General features: G+C 44.6%; 1 long non-coding RNA gene across 4 annotated transcripts in view; it reads right to left on the bottom strand.

Moving 5' to 3' along the window:
- The window catches only part of LOC307175885, a 97369-nt gene that overhangs the window by 46716 nt on the left and 30075 nt on the right, over window positions 1-20578 (bottom strand). For 3 of the 4 annotated variants that reach the window (XR_013824526.1, XR_013824527.1, XR_013824528.1), the window contains exons 3-4: window positions 16436-16571; window positions 14635-14708 (exon numbers count right to left, since the gene is read on the bottom strand). This is a non-coding gene — a long non-coding RNA (uncharacterized lncRNA). Of the gene's footprint in view, window positions 1-3210; window positions 3299-14634; window positions 14709-16435; window positions 16572-20578 lie in introns of all 4 variants that reach the window. The other variant, XR_013824529.1, reaches the window with a different exon arrangement.

Raw genomic sequence — 20578 nt, 5'->3', positions numbered from 1 at the left:
CAGCATAGACCTGATGCTGCTTTAGACTTCACTAGGTTTGGGCCACTTGCTTTCTCTAGTGTCAAAGTGCCCTCCCTTCCCCCAGGAAAACCTCTCTGCGCTGCAGGATCTGGAAGTGCCCCAGGCGCAGCGGCACACAGCCCCCGGGAGCAGGCCCTCGGCCTGAGCTGGAGTCCAGCCCTCCTCCTGCCCTATGCACGGCAGGACACTCAGCTGCTGGGCAAGGTGGTGCTGAGAGGTGGTCCCAGAGAACAGGCACACAGTATACAGGCATCAAAAACGACCAGACTTAGGTTAGCGCTGAACTCACAGTTTCGCAGGCCCCAGCGCTTTCTGCAGCGTCAGAGAGCAGGAACCAGCTTTCGGGGGAAGAGGCCGCCTGGGGCACTTGCACCAACAAGACCCCAGACTCCCGGTAAAGGATATTAGTAAACAGCAACCGAGGATGTCATACGTAAAGTTATTTTGTATTTTCAAAGTGTTCTGACCTCGCTCTTATTCATTATTAGCTAATAATTCTGAACTATCATCTTCATGTTATAGATGAAACAATTAAACACGAGCAATCAGGGCTTTAAGGAGAAAGCAGCGGGGCCCAAAGCAGAAGCCAAGTCTCGCTCGTACCATTAGTTGTTAAACACGCCAACCCCCAACTCCATCCCCACCCCCAAGCGCAGAACCGCTAACGGTACGAAGAAAACCCCAACCTGGAAGCCAGACGCATTTGGAAACCAGGTAGAGAGGGCATGAGACAGCAGGAACAGAAACTTCGCCTGCCTCCCCCCATGGGGTATTCTGCACCTCTGAGGCTGTGTGGAAACGAACACGACCTGTCTGTCGAGCACAGATGTGGCCGGAGGGGAACCGAGGCAGCATCGCAGCATCGCGCGGGCAGATCTGCGGCGACTGGGTCGTAGGGACCACTGCGCGCTCTGCGCCCGGCACCTCCCGCGGTTCCCACGCACCGACCTCCCCTTCATCCCTGTGACTGATGCTCCCGGACCCCGCCCGGAAATTCTGTCTATGAGCTAATTATGGTGAATGACCTAAGTGCGCTGGGCAGGAGTCGGCAGGTGAGGATCGGTAGGTGAGAGCTGACTATTCACGACACGGCAGCCTTTGATGCGAGCGGAGCAGAAAGTTTGGCGGAAACTCAACACCTCTTAGAAGTAGAGATTGGTCAAGAGGAAGAAAGGAGAACCCATTGTGGAAGTTTTCAAGAAGGAGACAAAGATGCCTGTGTTTTGTATCGCTCAGCTGCCTCAAGAAAATGTCCATTTGTTTTCTTTACACTCCTTTTACATTTTAAGTGGAACCTAGTGAATGTGTCTTTTCAGGGTTCCCAATTTCACCGTTTTCTCTACACCTCATGTTGCCATTTTAATGAAGCATCATTTTTCCAGAGAGTGTGGGAACAAAACTTATTTAATGACCTCTCAGAGCAAACACTGAGTTCTTCGAGTATCTCCCTGAATTAAAACCCGCACCCCACAATTCACTTCCTTTTTTAAATGCCAGTTTGCCAACTACTGCAAACTGATAAACAGGGCTTCCCTTTACTCTTAAGCCACAGGGCTCCTGTCGGATCTCACAGCCTGGGGGATCCATCAGAAACCCCAGACCCCCAGCCCTCAGCTGTGCCCTGGGAGGGCTCAGTGGCACAGCAGTGGTCCCCTTGGCAGCACAGGGGACTCAGCAGAGACCTAGGATCACCTTGGAGATTATCCAGTCCAACTTTTCACTTTACAGACAAGGAAACTGAGGCAGGTGGGGAGAGGATGCAGAGGCTACATGGGTGTCACAGGTGGGTGGCGGGAGGCATGGAGGTTGAGGTTGGCCCCATGCCGTTCGCACACCCTCTGCCTCAGCATCACTTAGGGCAGATGTGCAAAGTGCCTGTTCCTGAGCCCCTTCTCAAAGCTACTGAACTGGAATTTCGGGGGGTTAGGGACTAGGAATTTATATCTCAACCACACCACACCGCTGCAGCTGTGATACACACTACCTTTTGGGAAGCGCTTGTAGGAGTAGAAAGAAAACAAGCTTGGAGTCAGAAAAGATCTGGTTTGAATCTCTTCTCTGCTGCTTACCAGCTTTGCACCTTTGGCGAGCTAACATCTCTGAACTCTCGGGGCTCATCCATAACCGGGGAGGCTGTGAGGGCCACAAGGGACGGTGCATATAGGCACCCTCAGGTCCCAAGGCCTGACACTGGAATGCACTCAGTCAGAGTCACCTGTCCTCGGGGGAGTGCTGGACTGGAGCCCCAGAGCTCCCATTTGTGGACTATATGAGACTGGCCGCATCACTTGCGTCTTTCGAGCCACAATTTCCTTGTCTGTAAATGGAGATAATAGTATTACCTCCTCCCAGGAATGCTGTCAAAGTCAGATGTAAATATCATGCTGTAGCTGCATGGACTGGTCATGAAACAAAACCACTCCAGGTCTTTCACACAGACAGGATTCAAGGCAGGGGTTTGATTCCACAGGGGATGGAAGAGCTAAGAGGAACCAAACAGAATAAAGAGCTCATCCTGAGACTGGCTGCCGGCAGGTCAAAGGAAGGTGGTAGTTGTACAGAGTCCAGGCGTCAGGGTCCCTAGCAGGAGCTAGGACCATGGTGGGGCAGGAGAATTAACACCACAGAGAACTAGCTGGATGTGGAGAGCCCACACAAGGCAGATGGGAACGGGGAGAAAGGCCTTCACCACCCTGTAGTCTCCTTGCCTGGAGGAGGGAGAGGTCAGAAGACAGGGTGGCCTGGGAAAGGTAATTCCTGGAGATACAGAGCAGAGAAAAAGGGTGACACTGGGTCTAAGAGCAAATAAGCAATGCCTGGCACACACACATAAAAACACTGACACGGGGGCTTCCCTGGTGGCACAGTGGTTGAGAGTCCGTCTGCTGATGCAGGGGACACGGGTTCGTGCCCTGGTCTGGGGAGATCCCACATGCCGCGGAGCGGCTGGGCCCGTGAGCCATGGCCACTGAGCCTGCGCGTCCGGAGCCTGTGCTCCGCAACGGGAGAGGCCACAACAGTGAGAGGCCCGCGTACCACAAAAAAATAAGGAAAAAAAACACTGACACGGTCTCAGACACAGAAGAGGCGTTCTCTTAGTGTTTGTCACTGTAGTTGTCAACCACGACATGTAACAGCCTGATGAAGAAGGCACTTGGCAAGAAAAGCACATGTTTGTCAGAAGCCTACCTTTCATTAGTCACATACAGGCATCATTTCTCCAGGGCTGGTGACCACGTGGAAGGGAAGTCCGGAAATTAGAATTCTAGATGGGACTCTAATAAAAATAAATTGAGGCTCAATTTCTTCATGTATGAAAATGTAAATAACACACTATTTCATAAAGTATCATGAGGATGTGATGAGCTCATAGATATGAAGTACTTCATAGACTCAAAGTCCTATACAGATACAGGATTTGTTTGTATTCTCAAAAAGGGGACATTTTCAAAAAACAGGTTCACCATGACCTACACTCAATCTAATTACTTATTTTTCCAACTTAGTTTTCAAGCTCCTCATTTTCTTTTCAGGAATTCAAATAGAACACCATTGGAGCAAATAACTATGAAATATATAATTCAGTACCAGCAAAATGATGTTCCAACCAAAAGCTTCCATGAGAACCACCAGGCTAATGTGATAACACGCTGTTCTATGAACAGAGAATTCTTATGCATCCTCACAAGCCTTGACCATCCAGTTTTTCTGTCTCCACTGATTAGACTGATGACCCAGTGGCTACGTAATGACGTGATACATATATATGTAATAAAAGCTATTATTTGACTCATCTCTTTGTGTACTTCATGTGCATTATTACCACTTTATTATATGGTAATAATTCTCATTATTTGCTTTTATTATTATTTCAGCTTCTCAGCTGGAAAATCATTGATACTCAGAATGCTGAATTAACTTGCCCAAGGCCCCTCAGCTTGGCACCAGCAGAGCCAGGACTGGATCCCAGTTCGGGCTGAGCTCTAAGCCAGCTGCTCACCTCTACCCGTCGACACATTTGCCTTTGGGGTGCGGTTCACTGAAGGAGATGGTTCTGTGTCATCAATTATAATGGAAAGAGCCTTAAACTCAGAACAAGAAGATGTGAATTCTATACAACCTGGCTCTAGCCAGTGCTGTGTCCTTGCCCACAAAGTGATAGAATCAGTTTGAAGGTGAACTTTTACAAGCACAACATTTGCTAAGTTTTATAAATTCCTGATTAATCAACAGTTCTGATAACAAAAATGCTATTGTTTTGGCATGGTGTTCATGAACAGTTAACGACATTTGATATATCTTCGTAACGAGAAAACGATTCACTTCTGCTCTTTTGTTCTTTTTTTATTAGCCCAAGCCATTGTGCCGGGCATTGGGAAATACTGTGAAATTTACTATTCTTAACATACTTTTAAACATCTTAAAATTTTTCCCCAAAGTAGTACATTATTCAGGCACATTTTATTCTGTTGGTTTTAACAAAGACTGTCCTGGGACGTGGCCAGACTGCCAGCGTGTCCCTGAGTGTCATCCATCACCAAGCAGCTGGCAGAGCTCGCCTGGGCTTGGTGAGCCAGGCATGAGGCCAGGAACCAGGACCAGGTGAGAGAAGAGGGAGGGGAGCCCGGGAGAGGGCAGCAGCGGAGGGCGGGTGTGAGGACAGTCAGGAAACCCCAGCTGAGATGAAGCAGTTGGAGGCCCGGGTGGCCCCGCAGATCAGTCTGGGCCTTGCGTGTTAGCTCAGGAGGGATCACGAGTGACTTTTGAAGGAAGAAAACCAAGCCCCAAGTTTGCACGGCCTGACATTTGCAAAGAAAGGAGAAGACCAACTGTCTGAACGAGGAAAATTCCCTAGAAGGGGCAACAAGGAGATGCCAGGGATTGAAGGACAAAGAGACCAAAACTCCTCACTTTCCCTGGACCACAATGTAGAGAGCCAAAGCAGGTAACACAAAGTGACCACCCCCCAGGAACATGGAAGAAAGTTGTCCCCAAAGAGCTAAGCTGGTGAGTCTACGTTTCATGTAAGAGGTTAGTCATCTGGTTAACCCAAGAGACTGTTGAAAGGTGGTCAGAACACCCAAAACGCCAGTCCAGAAGGACTCAAGAACTACCATAGGAAGGCCGACTTGCTGTGTGATGGGAATCAGGCAATCAAGAGAATCAGTCAATTATACTGAACCCTATCAGAAGAAAGAGTGAACTTGAAAGCATGGTCAGCCTTACACACAGATTCAGGAAACATGAAGATCCACCAGGGGGTGGTACCCGCACAAGCGCTGATGAAGGGGGCGGGTGGAGCGACCCACAGACCCCAGCCCTACGATCAGTGGACCTGAAACCCAATGTGATTAATTATCTAAATCACACAACTCCTTCTCTTTGCTCTGATTCTGTATTCACTAGGGAATCTCCTGAGTATAATTTTACTCCCCAAGGAGAGCTGCCAGGAGAGAGAGCATATGCTTGTCATACCGGCCTAAATCTCTCCGCCAAAGGGATGCTCAGAGTTGCCACCGCAAAATAATACTGGCACTTCGATGTATACCTCAGTCTTCTGTCACCTGAGTTAATGGGAGTCGGCCCCTGAGGGCTGGATTCATACCAAGTGTGCTTAAAATGTTAAATGTTTGAAGCTTTAAAGCTGAGAACCTGATCTGGGATAGTGTGGAATCTATAGATGGTAAATGCCAATTTAGGAGACACGTGGGCATTGACACAACCAACCTTCCTTAATAATATCCCAACATTGTCACATGCCATTGTACAGACCTAGACAAATAACAGTATTAGATGTGCACGTGCCCGTTCACCTCAAATACTCCTCCAAATAGCTTTGTAGCCTATAAAACTGGAGGAATTGCTGTCTTGGGCCAGATCTGTGTTGCAGGGAAGGATTCCAGGTCTTCGAACTGTAAATAAATTCAGTAGCAGTGGGCATTAAATTGTGAACTGCTACAGCATGGTGTAGATGTGGTGAGGAAGACAGCTATCTGCACAGCTTTCCATGACACTCCAACTATCCTTCAGAGCTCTGCTTAGGTAACTTCTGGGACTTTTACTGATTCTTAGCAAATTTTTTTTTTTTTGCGGTACATGGGCCTCTCACTGCTGTGGCCTTTCCCATTGTGGAGCACAGGCTCCGGATGCGCAGGCTCAGCAGCCATGGCTCACAGGCCCAGCCGCTCCATGGCACATGGAATCCTCCCAGACCGGGGCACGAACCCGTGTCCCCTGCATCGGCAGGCGGACTCCCAACCACTGCGCCACCAGGGAAGCCCCGATTCTTAGCAATTTAATCCATGTGTACCAAAAATCAAATAGCCCTCTGCCCATAAACAAATAACCCACAATATTTGTATTAGAATGCTGACATTCTAAAAGCCAAGAAACAGGAGATATTATAGCTGAAGAGACAAACCATTTTGACCCATAAAAAGGTTTTTAATTTCTTTGAGGGTAACTATTAAAATTAAAATTGTAAAGAAACAATAGATTAGAAAGATATTTGCAGCAAATACAGCAGTTAAAAAGGGAAAGAAACATTTTATTAAAAATTATCCAAAATTCCTAATAAATAAGTGAAAATGAAAAAAGAGAAATTCTACTATATACCTATTATTTTTAAATTTTGGGGGTCACACCATGTGGCTTGTGGGATCTCAGTTTCCCATCCAGGGATTGAACCTGGGCCACAGCAGTGAAAGCCCAAATCCTAACCACTAGGCCACCAGGGAACTCCTTACTACATACATATTGAAAAGTAAGCAAGAATACCCAGCAAAATTTAAGTACAGTTGGGAAGAAAACAAGATTCTTATGCTATTAATGGTACATATTTACACAGCTTTTCTTGATTTCATTACACATCAAGAATGATGAACCATTTACATTCTTTTACAACTAGTCTGATGTTAAGGTTTTTATCCTAAGTAAAAAAAAAAAATTAAAGAAATAAAAGGCTACATGCATTAACACAATCATTCTAGTATTACTTGTAACAGAAAAACTTGAAAACAACCTAAATTTCCAAAGAGAGACAATCAAACTGACTGTGATGCTGAGTTATGTTCAGTAGAATGTGATACAGTCATTTAAAATTGTAACATTTAGGTCTGTGTAAAATTTGGGGGAAATGTTTAGAATATGCTAATAAACATAAGTCTGAGTATCTGATTTTAAGTGTATTACAACTACAGCTATGGAAATATGTGAGCGTGTGAACAAAGTCTGGGAGACAACAGGAAACAAGAAACTCTTGTGATATATTTGAATCCACCACTTACCGGCTGGCAAGACCCTGGGCATGTTACTTAACTGCTCTGTGCCTCAGTTGCCCAGTCTGTAAAATGGGGATAATAATAATACCTACCTAGTAAGGTTACTATACAGATTAAATGAGTTATTGTATGTAAAAATGCTTTAAAAACTGTGTATTTTGTATATAACACAAAATAAGTGCTAAACATATTGCTTTATCTATCAATACTTCAGAATGTAACACCAACAAACTAACACATAAGGTCTTTTTAAAACATAAACCACAAAATCATTATCTCAAATAATAAAGTTAATATTAATGTCTCAATATCATTTAATACTCAATATATTTTCAATTTTTCCCTAAATGTCTCAAAACTTTTTTCATACACGTACTTGTTCAAATCAGGATCCAATAAAAGACACACACATTGCATTCAATTGATGTCTTTTATGTCTCTTTATACCATCACGATTTCCCTACTTTTTTTTTTTTTTGGCTGCATTGGATCTTCATTGCTGCATGCGGGCTTTCTCTAGTTGTGGCGAGTGGGGCCTACTCTTTGTTGCGGTGCTCGGGCTTCTCATTGCGGTGGCTTCTCTTGTAGCGTAGCACGGGCTCTAGGTGCACGGGCTTCAGTAGTTGTGGCTCGCGGGCTCTAGAGCGCAGGCTCAGTAGTTGTGGCACATGGGCTTAGTTGCTGTGCGGCATGTGGGATCTTCCCAGACCAGGGATCAAACCAGTGTCCCCTGCATTGGCAGGTGGATTCTTAACCACTGCGCCACCAGGGAAGTCCCTCCCTACTCTTTCTGTTGTGCTATTTTTATTCCACTTACTTGTTGGAGAAACCTACAGAATTTCTCACTTGCTGGATTCTGCTGATTGCATCCATATGGTATCAGTTAACATGTTCCTCTATCTCCTGAATTTCCTGTAAACTGTAGCTAGATCTGAAGATTTAATCAGATTTAGATTAAATGTCCTTTTCTCCTTTTACTTTTTTTGCAACAATGCTTCATAGGTGATCCTGTGTACTTCCTACTTTATCTCATCAAAAGCACCTATTTTTTTAAAATTAATTAATTATTTATTTATTTGGCTGCGTTTGGTCTTAGATGCGGCATGTGGGATCTTCGATGCGGTGTGCAGGCTTCTCTCCAGTTGTGGCACGAGCTCCACAGCGTGCGGGCTCAGTAGTTGCGGCATGTGGCAAATATGTCCTGTGGCCTGTGGGATCTTAGTTCCCTGACGAGGGATCGAATCTGTGCCCCCTGCAGTGGAAGGCAGATTCTTAACCACTGGACTGCCAGAGAAGTTCCTGATTTCCTATTTTTAAGGAAGTGAAGATGGATCAATTAGGAGCTACTATAAATAGGACATGGTACCCGTGGAATATGAAGAAGACAGGCATTGAGGATGCTTCTTGTGCTTCTGGCTTGGGTGATGTGGAGCCAAAGTAAAGGAAGTAAGTGATAGGATGGGGGAAGGAGAGGGATAAAAGGTGGAAAGGAGGGAAAGAGAAGGGAAAGGGGGGAATGAGGTGCGGGACCCCAGAAGAAGGTGCTTGGAGACTCCAGGAAGAAAATAATTAATTCAATTTTCAAAGGGTCCAAGTTGAAATACTTTGTAATATACCCAGAGGGAGAAGGAAATAGTTGGAAAGATAAATTTACCAACTTAGAGTTAGGCAGAAGTGTCATACTTTTCTTTCTACACAAAGAAAGATGGAGTATTTTCATATCGTATGTTTGCTTTTCCGTGTTTTAAGAAGATAGTGATCCTGAACAGCCATCTCAGAAAAAAGGAAGAAGCCCCAGACCAGAAAGAAGGCTGCCCGAGGATGAGACTCAGAGGGGAGGGACGCAAACACACAACCCCAAGTGTGCACCGACAGATAACAAATGTGGACTAACGAGAACGGAAGAGGATTCGTGGGAGGGACCTGTCCTCATCTGCAAGCCCAGAGGAGGAGGGGACTCAGACAAGGACCACAGGGAAGGCTTCGCCGGACACCGTCCAGCGGTGGACGTGGCTGTGTGCTGAAGACGAACTTGGTCATAGAAGAACTAGGAAACAGAAGATTTCGAAACAAAGTTCAGCTGCATGGGCTTCCTTCTCCTAGTAAGAAGTTGTCTGGATGCTCTTTGCCACTGATCCTGCCTGTTAGTGGGTCCCTGCATGTCTGGACTTCCCTAGCCTTTGCCTCTTGGTCTGTAAGTAAAGGATAATGTTATTTACCATAGAGGAGTGTCATGGGAATTAAATGTCATTGCAGATGTGAAGGACTTAACGGAGGGGTTTCTGATATGTGGTATTCAGGAAATGCTTATTCTTTCCCCAGATCTCAGTATTTCTTTTCCTTTCTTTAATACGGATACACTATAGTTTTACGAATAATTTTTTTGATTAAGAAACTCGCCAGATGTCTAACCTACCAAAAGTGATGTCATAATAGTCTTTCTTTTTTCTATATACATTTTAAAATTTTGTAATGTAATTTTTATTGAGATATAATTGATATAAAACATTATCTTGGTTTCAAGTGTACAACATAATGGTTCGATATTGCTAAATGATCAACACAACCATCACCCCTCAGAGTTACAAAGGTTTTTTTCTTGTGATGAGAACTTTTAAGATCTTCTCTCTGAGCAACTTTTAAATGTAAATACAGTATCATTAACTATTATCATCAAGCTGTACATCACATCTCCTGGACTTGTTTATTTTATAACTGGAAGTTTATACCTTTTGATCACTTTCAACGATTTTGCCCACTCCCTACCGTATGCTTCTAGAAACTCGCATATTTCCCTAGACCTCCATATTTTTTTAATACGTGTTTATTTATTTGGCTGTTCTGGGTTTCTGGGTCTTAGTTACGGCATGCAGGATCTAGCTCCCTGACCAGGGATCAAACCCAGGCCCCCTGCATTGGAAGCACGGAGTCTTAACCACTGGACCACCAGGGAAGTCCCTAGACCTCCATATTTTTAAACAACCCCATCCGACAGAAAAGGAATTTGAGGCTGGTAAGTCACCGACCTGGTAGATGTTGAAGCCAAAATGCAGACACTAGTTTTCTGATTATAAATCTCACTAAAGCATGAAAATCTTGTATTTCAATTCCATATTTTTAGACACTTAAAAGCAGAGTGCTATGGGAATGTGTGAAGCATTTTGAACCACAGTTCACAGGTAACATTTTGGAAAAGTTTATTGGGAGTGATTCTGAGTCACCCATTTGGAGATAGGAAGGGAGAGAAGTACTAATGCAGAAATTTGTAGCTGTGGTCCTCAAATATATTAGATATTTGTCAGGATTTTGATTGTTTTACTGAAAAGCAAGGAATAAGTAAAAACAGAGATTCATCATGTTCACAGATGAACACTCAAGCAATATGCAGTTAATCACAAGCTTTCTCTTATGCAAATATTTCAGTGTGAAATCACACCCATAAGTGCGACTGTGAAATCCTGTAGGAAACTGAAACAGAACACAGTTCAGTGTGGCAAGTGCGCCTTACTCTCTTGTTGTATTTGTGTATATTGCTAACATCTCTGAAAAGAGAACTGAATTTTCAAATATATTTTCTCATTGATTTTCATTACAGATGTGAAGATACTTTTCCATTTTATTCAACTAATGTGCATATTTTCAGTCACAGACTGTGTTACAGTATGAATGGCACTGTTAACCACTATACACAAAGGCACACACCTGACCTATATTATAATGAAAGCCAAGAAACATGGAAAGGGGCTTTGTAACAGCGACCGTGCTATTATAATGATTCAATGTATGGCTTCAAGACTGGCTGTCACCACCCTTTGCTGGCTGAGTGACTTTAAGCTACTTAAACTCTTTAAGCCTTAATTTCCTTAACTGTAAAATGGGGATAATACCTGATTAATGGTGTTGTGATGATGAGACACAATGACAGATGTAAGGAGCTTCATCCAGTAAGTACTCAATAAGGAGCAGCAGAAACAGGAGGAGGAAGGAAGAGCCGTAGTCGTGGTAACTGTACTATTGATATAGCAGTAGCAGCAGCGGTAGCAGCAGTAATAGAAGTGATCTATGTAAGTGGGTAGCTTATATTACAACCATCCCTATGCCTGAGAATATTTATGGAATGATCCTGGGAGAGCAAGAAAACTCATGACTCAATATTTCTCCTCTACAGTCAATCTTTGTGCTTGGATTTCCCACCATCAGCGTCAAGGGGTTGCATTTTCAAGAAACCACTAGTAAAAGATAAGACCCTGAGCAGATGAACAGTGAGAGGAATTTTGCGGGTTTGTCCTGAGAGGAGGTAGTAAAGACAAATGAAAGGGGAGGGAAGAGAGGAGAACAAGAGCAGGGTGCAGGATTGGGCCATTCAAGGGTGAAGGAGAAGGGAGGAAGCCCCTGAGGTCGTGCAAGCAAAGGACATTTCAAAACAAAGTCTCTGATTTCTTATTCTGCTTAACCTGGCCAAGAAGTGTGACCCCTAAATGCTGAAGAAAGTTAAGTCCACGACTAACTTCTTTGTGTGAGTAGATTTTTGTAGCAATTAAGGAAAGGGCAAAGTTTGCCAGGGATAAGAGACACAAACCCAAAAACCAGTCTCAGAGATCTTGAGGCCAACTTTGAACTTCTGCAGAATGTGAGATGGGCATTGGAGTCCATCCTAACCAGATCTTAGCAGAAGGGCGACATGGCTGACATCTGTTAGACATTTGCTGCCTAAATTCTTTTTACTTCCCATTCATCACCATCATCACCAAGTCTAAATTTCCGCGATTAACTCCTATTCACTGTTCAGATCTCAATTGTAAAGTTACTGAAGGGCTTCTCTGACCCTCCCATGTCCAGATTAGGCATCCCTGCTCTGCTCTACGATAGCGCGCTGTACACCTCCCCATCACAGCACTTTTCACAACGATAATACGTGATGCCTTGACTCTCCCCGCACTGGACTGAACAGTGTCTGTCTGTGTACACCATTCTATTCCCAACACAGAGCACTGCACTCAACACATAATAGGTACGCAGTAAATCTTTAAAAGAGAAAGCAACTTAAAGAGGGAAGTAGGGAGGGATGAGGAAGGAGAGAGACAACCCCAAAGCATGACATACCCACCTTTTTTCAAAAGAACAGCCCAGTTAGGTTGCCCATGGTAGGGAGGACCCAAGATCCAAGTACTGACCCAAAGCAAAGTTTGTTCATGACGTTCTCATCGTGTGCTCAGGACTGATCTTCCAGAGCCCTGACTGTTGGGAGGAATAGTTTTAGGGGGCTGTGCACTGCTCCCAAGGAATGTGCTTTTTTCTAACTTTTCCCTCCGGATTATTTAGTTGTTCCAGGAACAAAGACACTAGAAAATGTAGTCTCTCCAGTTGAAAGCCAGGGACATGGGAGAGCATGACCTGACCCCATGTTGGGAAACAGACACACAGGATTTCCGCCAGTGGTTATGAGCAAATGGAGTCCTGGAATTTAAAATAATGATTTAAGGGAGTTGCATTGCCAGAAATAGGAAAGAAAAACAAAAACCAGAGAAACTCAGATCTAGTGAAGGAGAGCCCACAATTTCTCATTTTCTAAAGCAATCCCAAGGCCCAAGTATTTGCACCAACAGAAAGTGAACTGCTTTGAGCACACCCCACTTCATCCCATGTGCAACTCTCCAATGGCCCTGAAAAGGCACTGGACAAGGGCACCCAGAAGTCAGAACCTGATACTTCCAGATCCGCTAACCAGAGAACTGACTCCACTGCCAGCAATGAGGTGACCCCGAGACTCTGGGATCCTGTAATTTATCAGCAATAGAAGGCATGAGCTCTGGGCTTATCACCAACAATGGCTCTTCTCCTTTTTCTATGTTCTAGGTAGGAGGTGTTTGTTGGGTTTTTTTAAAGATTTTGTTTTTGATGTGGATTTTTTTTTAATCTTTATTGAATTTGTTATAATATTGCTTCTGTTTTATGTTTTGGTTTTTTGGCCATGAGGCATGTGGGATCTTAACTCCCCGACCAGGGATCGAACCTGCACCCCCTGCATTGGAAGGCAAAGTCTTAACCACTTGACCTCCAGGAAAACCCCTAAGTGGCAAGTATATACTGAGGTTATTCCATAACTTTCTCACTTGGTCACACTGTAAAAGCGGGTCTCAATTTTCCCCACAACTACCTTCCTTAGTGCTGACATAGGAAAGGGTGGGATTTTGGTGACCAGGAATAAACAGCGTGGGTCCCACACAGCCATGAGCTTAGTTCAGCTCTCCATCGATGCCCTGAGCAAATTTGCCTGCTTCAGAATTGGATTTCAGGGGCTCCACTTCTCACAGGAGGAAGCAGTGTGGGAAATTCATCCTGGGAAGACTGAAGATGTCATCTGTGACGCAGAGTGGAACACAGGGACCCAGAGCGGTTATGAGACGACAGGGGAATAAGGAAAAATCAGATGCCTCCAAAGAAAGGCAGAGAGATGCTCTGATCGGAAGGTGTTCCATTTACCATTTACCAGGCTCTGAAGCAAAAGGAGACGTTAGAATAGGTAAATTACAGGGAGTCAGGAGGAGAAAGGGTAGGATTGCACAGGATCTGGGAAGCAGCCCAACAAGAACTGGGAATACTCCTGTCTATAGGAAGGATCCAGTCTCTCAGGGTATCCCAAGGAGTATCCAGAGGGGATTCATTCACGTGCATAAGGTGTCATTCTTTTTCCCATCCTTAGAGCTCACAGACCAGTTCAACCAAGAAAAATGTGAGGAATTTCCATGCCCTATCTGATAAGGTCAGCATCTGTTTACTGCCTAACTTGGCAGAAAACCTGCTTGATCTCTATCAAGTGATAGGATAAACATTTTTATAGATTGCATATGTTTCCTTTTAAATGATTTAAATTTAGTAATTGTGTACTTAAGGAACTAGTGAAGTTGAATTACTGAAGTAGAGAGGGTCCTCCCCCGATAATCTTCATTAGGTTATCATGCATTTGAGGAATTGATGGAGTATAGATGTTGAAGTGTCAAGTAATAACCTTTCCTTGGTTCAAAGTAAAAAATAAATAGGAGTCACAATTCATCTAGGGAATTAAAATTAGATCCATTTTTAAATATCGCCTATAAATATTATAATACGGAAATTTAAATACGAGTGTGCATGAACCTTCAAACTTATTTCCATCTATTTACCTGATACATACTGACTCAAGAAATTGCTGTGCTGAATTCAATCAATTCTCTTCAGGTCATCCAGTGACAGTTTAATTATCCTTGTGTAGCTTTGGCTTTTAAGTGCAAACCCTCGCCTCATTTTCCCTCACACAGAATATTACTAGCATATGGTACAGAATGTGACTTACTAGAAAGCTGCTTGCAAAGGAGGGTCCATAGAACGAAGATTTCTCAGACGTCTGTGAGGATTCTTCTGACGCTGCTGTTAAAACATTATTTTGTAGATTTAAAATATATTCATAAAACAAATCTTCTAAGCTTTCATCTTCTATGACTGGTTTTCTCAGGGTGCCAAGTATTTTTTTACGTTGCTCATTTTAGTAAACCTCTGTCACCCCTGTGTTCTCCGAGGAATGACACCTGCCCATCTGTTCTTCTATCTCCTCGGTAAGTCTCCTGCTATGTTGCCAAGGCAACACTACCTGCTACGACATCATAACGGATGGTTATCCCTTCGCTGGACTTCTGATATCAAATGCAACACTTGGCTTTTCATCCTTAGGGTTAAAGTTTCTTCTGTAGGAGGTAAGGAAGCAGGCTTTCTCAGGGGTGATCTCCCCACTGTTTCCTTAGCCAAGAGCTCCTTCCACATTCAGGAAGCCAAGAGCTCTAAGCCCATACCATCCCATCTTCCACCCTACCAGCCTCCATCTCCCACAAAAGCACCTAGAAGTGCTGGGCATAAGATACCTCTGGCAGGAAGACTCACACCAGTGGTTTCCAAACTTCAGAGTGACCCAGAATATACCCCAGGCTGCTCGTTAACAATACAGCGTCCAGGGACTTCCCTGGCGGTCGGGCAGTTAAGACTCCGTGCTCCCAACGCAGGGGGCCCGGGTTCGATTCCCGGTCAGGGAACTAGATCCCACGTGCTGCAACTGAGAGTCTGCATGCTGCAACTAGAGATCCCGCATGCTGCAACTAAGACCCGGCACAACCAAATAAACAGATAAATAAATAAATAAACAAATATTAAAAACTAAACAATACAGCATCTGTACTCCACCCTTCTTTGCTTCTGACTCAGTAGCTGCGGAGTGGAAGCCAGACCTCTTCTCACCAAGCTCCTGGGTAGATGTATGACAGAGTTTGAGGAACAGCGACCTAAATTTTCTAATTCAGGGACCAAGTTAGACAGTGTTTTTGTATGCATGGGACTTGGGTTACCTGCATCAGCTCTGCTGGGTTATTTGACTGAAAAGGCAGGTACCTGGGCCCCATCTCCTAACTCAGAATCTGAGCATGGGATCCTGATGTCTGCAGTTTAACAAGCATGCAGAGGCGGCCATGATGACACTAGAGACCAACCAGACCTGGATCCAAATCCCAGCTCTGCTGCCTAAGCCACCGTAAACACATTTAAAAACAATTTCTCTGTATCTGTCTCATCTGTGAAAATGAGGGTGATGCTATGTACCTCATGAAGGGACTGTGCACATGAAATCCCAGAATCCATGCATTAGGGGCTGCTTCTGGCTTAGTCATGGTGCGTGCAGCTGGAGGGGATAGTCAATAGAGTTAGGCGAAGAATATCACCTAGTCTGGCCATCATTTCTGAGTAATGATGGAGTCTTTTAAGGACAGATAAGCAGAGGGTAACTTCTTCCAACCAAAAGTCCAACACACTTTTGAGAGACAGAGCAGAAAGCCCCAGAAGTGAAGATATGATTTCAATCATTTCAAAAATTGATGGATCCACAAAACATTCCTGTATTTCATTAAAAAACCTGGATACCAGGCAATGGGTTGCATATATATAATTCCAGAAAGAACAAAAGTAAAAACCACTGCCTTGGAGAATGGTGACTGGACACCGGGGTTATTCCACATGCAGGATATTTCCTGGACCTAAGAGGGAGAACACTTCTCTCTACCAGACGCTTGTTTCCTGAGCTTAAAGTTAAAAATCTGTCTCCAGCTGTCACTGACCTTCCAGGCTTCCAAGACACTTCCAAAATGCTGTTCTAGTGATGCACCCGTAATCCAGAGTGAAATTACTCCCCGTAGGTTTGCACTGGCATCTCACAGATTCGGGGTGCAAAGTCAAGGCGACTGTCCAGTGTATCTGGAATTAGGGTGGAAGCAAAGCACAACCGTCTGATTACTCTGTTTCCAATTTCACTGTGGCAGTCAAAGGCTGCTGTTCATTTCTAAATGGCCCTCTGAAAATAAACAACTCACGGAAGAAAAGACTCCTCCAAAGTGGCAGTGGTGACCTTCAACACCCATAACCCTTCACACTAATCAGCCTTCTCCACTTGAGGTGTATGGAGAACAGAAAGCCTGACGCTGAGAGTAACACTAGGAAGACAATTAAATAATTGGAAAATAAAACCTTTGGGGAAGGGCTAAAAGAAAGAAGATATTTAGCCTGGAGAAGAGAAGGCTGAGGAATGACCTAATTATAGGCTTCAAGTACATGAAGAATTAATCTACAGCAGATGGTGACCAGCTGTTTTCAATTCCCATTGAATACAGTACAACAGAAAATTGGCTTAGGGGGTAATATAAAGGATTTGGGATAGATAAAAGAAGGAATTTACTGGTTTTTGAGGGTCACAAAGGTTAAGAGGAGATAGGCTCTATTACTTAGGGAGATGACAGCCACTCTGTCCCTGAGGTTTCCTGGTTTGGATGGGTTTGTTGAAGTGCACTGAGGGGGAAAGAGAGCTTTGTTCTGTTGTGAAGGCCGGCCCCGCTCTGCGGCTGTTCATCACACCTGTGCCTTTGATTCACGCAGCGTCTCATGATTGCACTTTTGTTTTCCATAAGTCATCACGATCACACCCAGTGATTTATGAAGTGCCAAGTGTGTGCTGGGCATGGTGAAAGAAAACTACATAGATTCCACCTTTTAACCTTCGAAGCTCTGTCATTTGACAATTATAAGCATTTATTGGGTACCCCTGAGCGCCAGGCACTGTTTCAGGAATAAGGGGCTATCCAGATGGATAAGATATTGTTGTTCTCAAGAACAGCGGAGGGGGGTGGGGGTGGGGGCACTTCCCTGGTGGCGCAGTGGTTAAGAATCCACCTGCCAATGCAGGGGACACAGGTTCAAGACCTGGTCCGGTAAGATCCCACATGTCGCAGAGCAACTAGGCCCATGAGCCACAACTACCGAAGCCCGCATGCCTAGAGCCCGTGCTCCGCAACAAGAGAAGCCACCGCAGTGAGAAGACCGTGCACCGCAACAAAGAGTAGCCCCCGCTCGCCACAACTAGAGAAAGCCTGTGCGCAGCAACGAAGACCCAAAGCAGCCAAAGACAGATAGATAAATAAATAAATAAATTTATTTAAAAAAAAAAAAAGAACAGCGGGGTGGGGTGGGGGGGAGAGAGAGAGAGAGAGAGAGAGTGTGTGTGTGTGTGTGTGTGTGTGTGTGTGTGCACGCACGTGCAGGCACACTAGGGAAATAGCAGGGCAGGTATGTTTTAATCAGGAACTTTGAAAACACACATACAAAACAACAAGGTCCTACTGTATAGCACAGGGAACTATATTCAGTGTCCTGTGATAATCCATAATAGAAAAGAGTATAAAAAAGAATGTATATATTTGTATAACTGTATCACATAATACTGTAAATCAACTATACTTAATAAAATAAAATAACAAAATCACACATACCGGGACTTCCCTGGTGGCGCAGTGGTTAAGAATCTGCCTGCCAATGCAGAGGACATGTATTCAATCCCTGGTCCAGGAAGATCCCACATGCCGCGGAGCAACTAAGCCTGCACACCACAACTACTGAGTCTGCGCTCTAGAGCCCGTGAGCCACAACTACTGAGCCTGCGCGCCTGCGTGCTCTGCAACAAGAGAAGCCACCACAAGCGGAAGCCCGCGCACCGCAACGAAGAGTAGCCCCTGCTCGCTGCAACTAGAGAAAGCCCACGCAGCAACAAAGACCCAACGCAGCCAAAAATAATAAATAAACGCACATACCTATTGCGCTCCCTCCAGAGACTGATATGCTTTTAGTGGCATATTGCTCTATGTTCTACCAAATCAAAATCATCACCTGCAAGTTGAGAACCCCCTTTTTTTTTTTACTATAAAATGTAATAAGAAATACATTTTGAACTGTGATGCAGGATACACTCACACACACACATATACACATTCATACACACACATGACTGAAAAAAGACTTCATAGAACAGAGCTTCACTACCACTTTTATAGTTTAAATTTTATTCTATTCATTTTTTTAATGCTGGTCAACTGTAAAAAATTGACTTTACAACTCTCGAATTGGTCATGACCCAGAGTTTAAAAAACACTGCTGTGGGGAAAGGGGGCCACTTTGTTCAGGCCTGAAGGACAAGAACTCATATTTTTTGTGCCTCAGTTCAAGGGCAAAAAGGAGGGTGTGGGTCTAGACTAAGAAAATTGGCTGAGGGTCTCCCAAGCCTCTCCAAACCTTAAACTCAAAGGGTTTATACATGTTCCTGCCCAAGGCACCAAGGTAAAAGAATATGGGGGCAAAAGCCCTAGAGCCCTAGTAACAGAGCACATGGGACTGTCTGTGCTCCAGGCAGCCACTGGGACGCCTGGGGCCAGAGGAGTTGACAATTGAAGGTGATGGAGATTCAGGTCCTATCAGACAAGGCACATTTGAAGTCAAGAAGACACCAAGCACACAGAGAATCTGGTGAGACCAATAAGGGAATACTGAATTCCTGTCCCAGCTACATCACTCGTCAGGTCAGTGGAGGTCAGGTCACTTCACATCTCACGAGACAAAGCAGCAGAATCAGCTGCAAGTGACTGCCAGCCACAGCGGCTGCTCCAACTCCAAGGTCACTCTCAAGGTCACTTAGCACAGGCTGAGGGCACGACTGCAGGTCTATCAGTCTCCCCAACCTAAAATAATGACACTGCTATCAGCACCTTCTCCTCCTACCTGGAGAGCCTTCTCTATAAAATCATGACTTGAGGCTGAGGAAGAGCTTTTCGGAATGGAGGCGAGAGCAAAGGTTGGGTTACAAGGACCGATTGGTTATCAATCAATGAGTGGCAGGTAAAGATGAGCCTCAATTTCTTCATCTGTAAAATGGAGATAATCATACCCGTAGTGACAAGAGCAGACTCGGGCTCACGGCTGGGACAGATGGTCCCACAAGGGCCAGTGTGCGTTATGTCAGAGTCCCTGCTTTGTCTTACTCTATCTGCTGAGTGATGCCTCGTGGTCAGAGGGTGGGGAAAAGAACTGAGCTGTGGAGGCCAGGCGGCCCAAAAGGGAAAAGATATAAATACAAATATATGCGCGCGCACACACACACACACATACATATACATGTACATATACATTCATGTATTCACATGGGCTAATACACTCAGACAAACCATGATTCCTGCCCTCAAAGAACTCAGAGGTTAGTAGGGGGGACCGAGGTGGAAATGAATGAGCCAAGATAGAAATATGAACAATGAAAAAACAAGAGCATCTGAGTCTCTGATCACAGCCTCCTGTACTTCCAGTCACTTCCTCTACTACTGGTACTCTGTCAAGGGCTGCCCTGCACCTTCCCTCCAAGGGGAAATCTGGAAACGTGTTGCAATATTTTGGTTGTGGATGTCTTAGTCCGTTCAGGCTGCCATGACAAACACCACAGACCTGGTAGCTTACAAAAAACAAGAATTCATTTCTCACAGCTCTGGAAGCTGGGAGTCCAAGGAAATAGCACGGCCAAGTGCGGGCTCTCTCCTTTTTGCAGACTTTTTGCTGTGTCCTCACGTGGCAAAAGGGGCTGGGGAGCTCTGTGGGGTCTCTTTTGTAAGGGCTCTCATCCTATTCATGAGGGCTCCACCCTCATGACCTAATCACCTCCCAAAGGCCCCAGCTTCTAACACCATCGGAACTCTACTCAATACTCTGTGATGGCCTGTATGGGAAAGGAGTCTTAAATTAAGAGTGGATGTATGTATATGTATAACTGATTGATTTTGCTGTACACTGGAAACTAACACAACATTGTAAATCAACTATACTCCAATAAAAATTAAAAAAAAAAAATCAGGTGTTTGGCTTCCAACATGTGAATTTGGAGGGGCTGGATAGTCAGA

The sequence above is a fragment of the Stenella coeruleoalba genome (genome assembly GCF_951394435.1).
Source record: "Stenella coeruleoalba genome assembly, chromosome: 17".
Lineage (NCBI taxonomy): Eukaryota > Metazoa > Chordata > Mammalia > Artiodactyla > Delphinidae > Stenella > Stenella coeruleoalba.
Note: the sequence above shows the minus strand (reverse complement) of the source record. Positions and strands in the feature narration are given on the sequence as shown.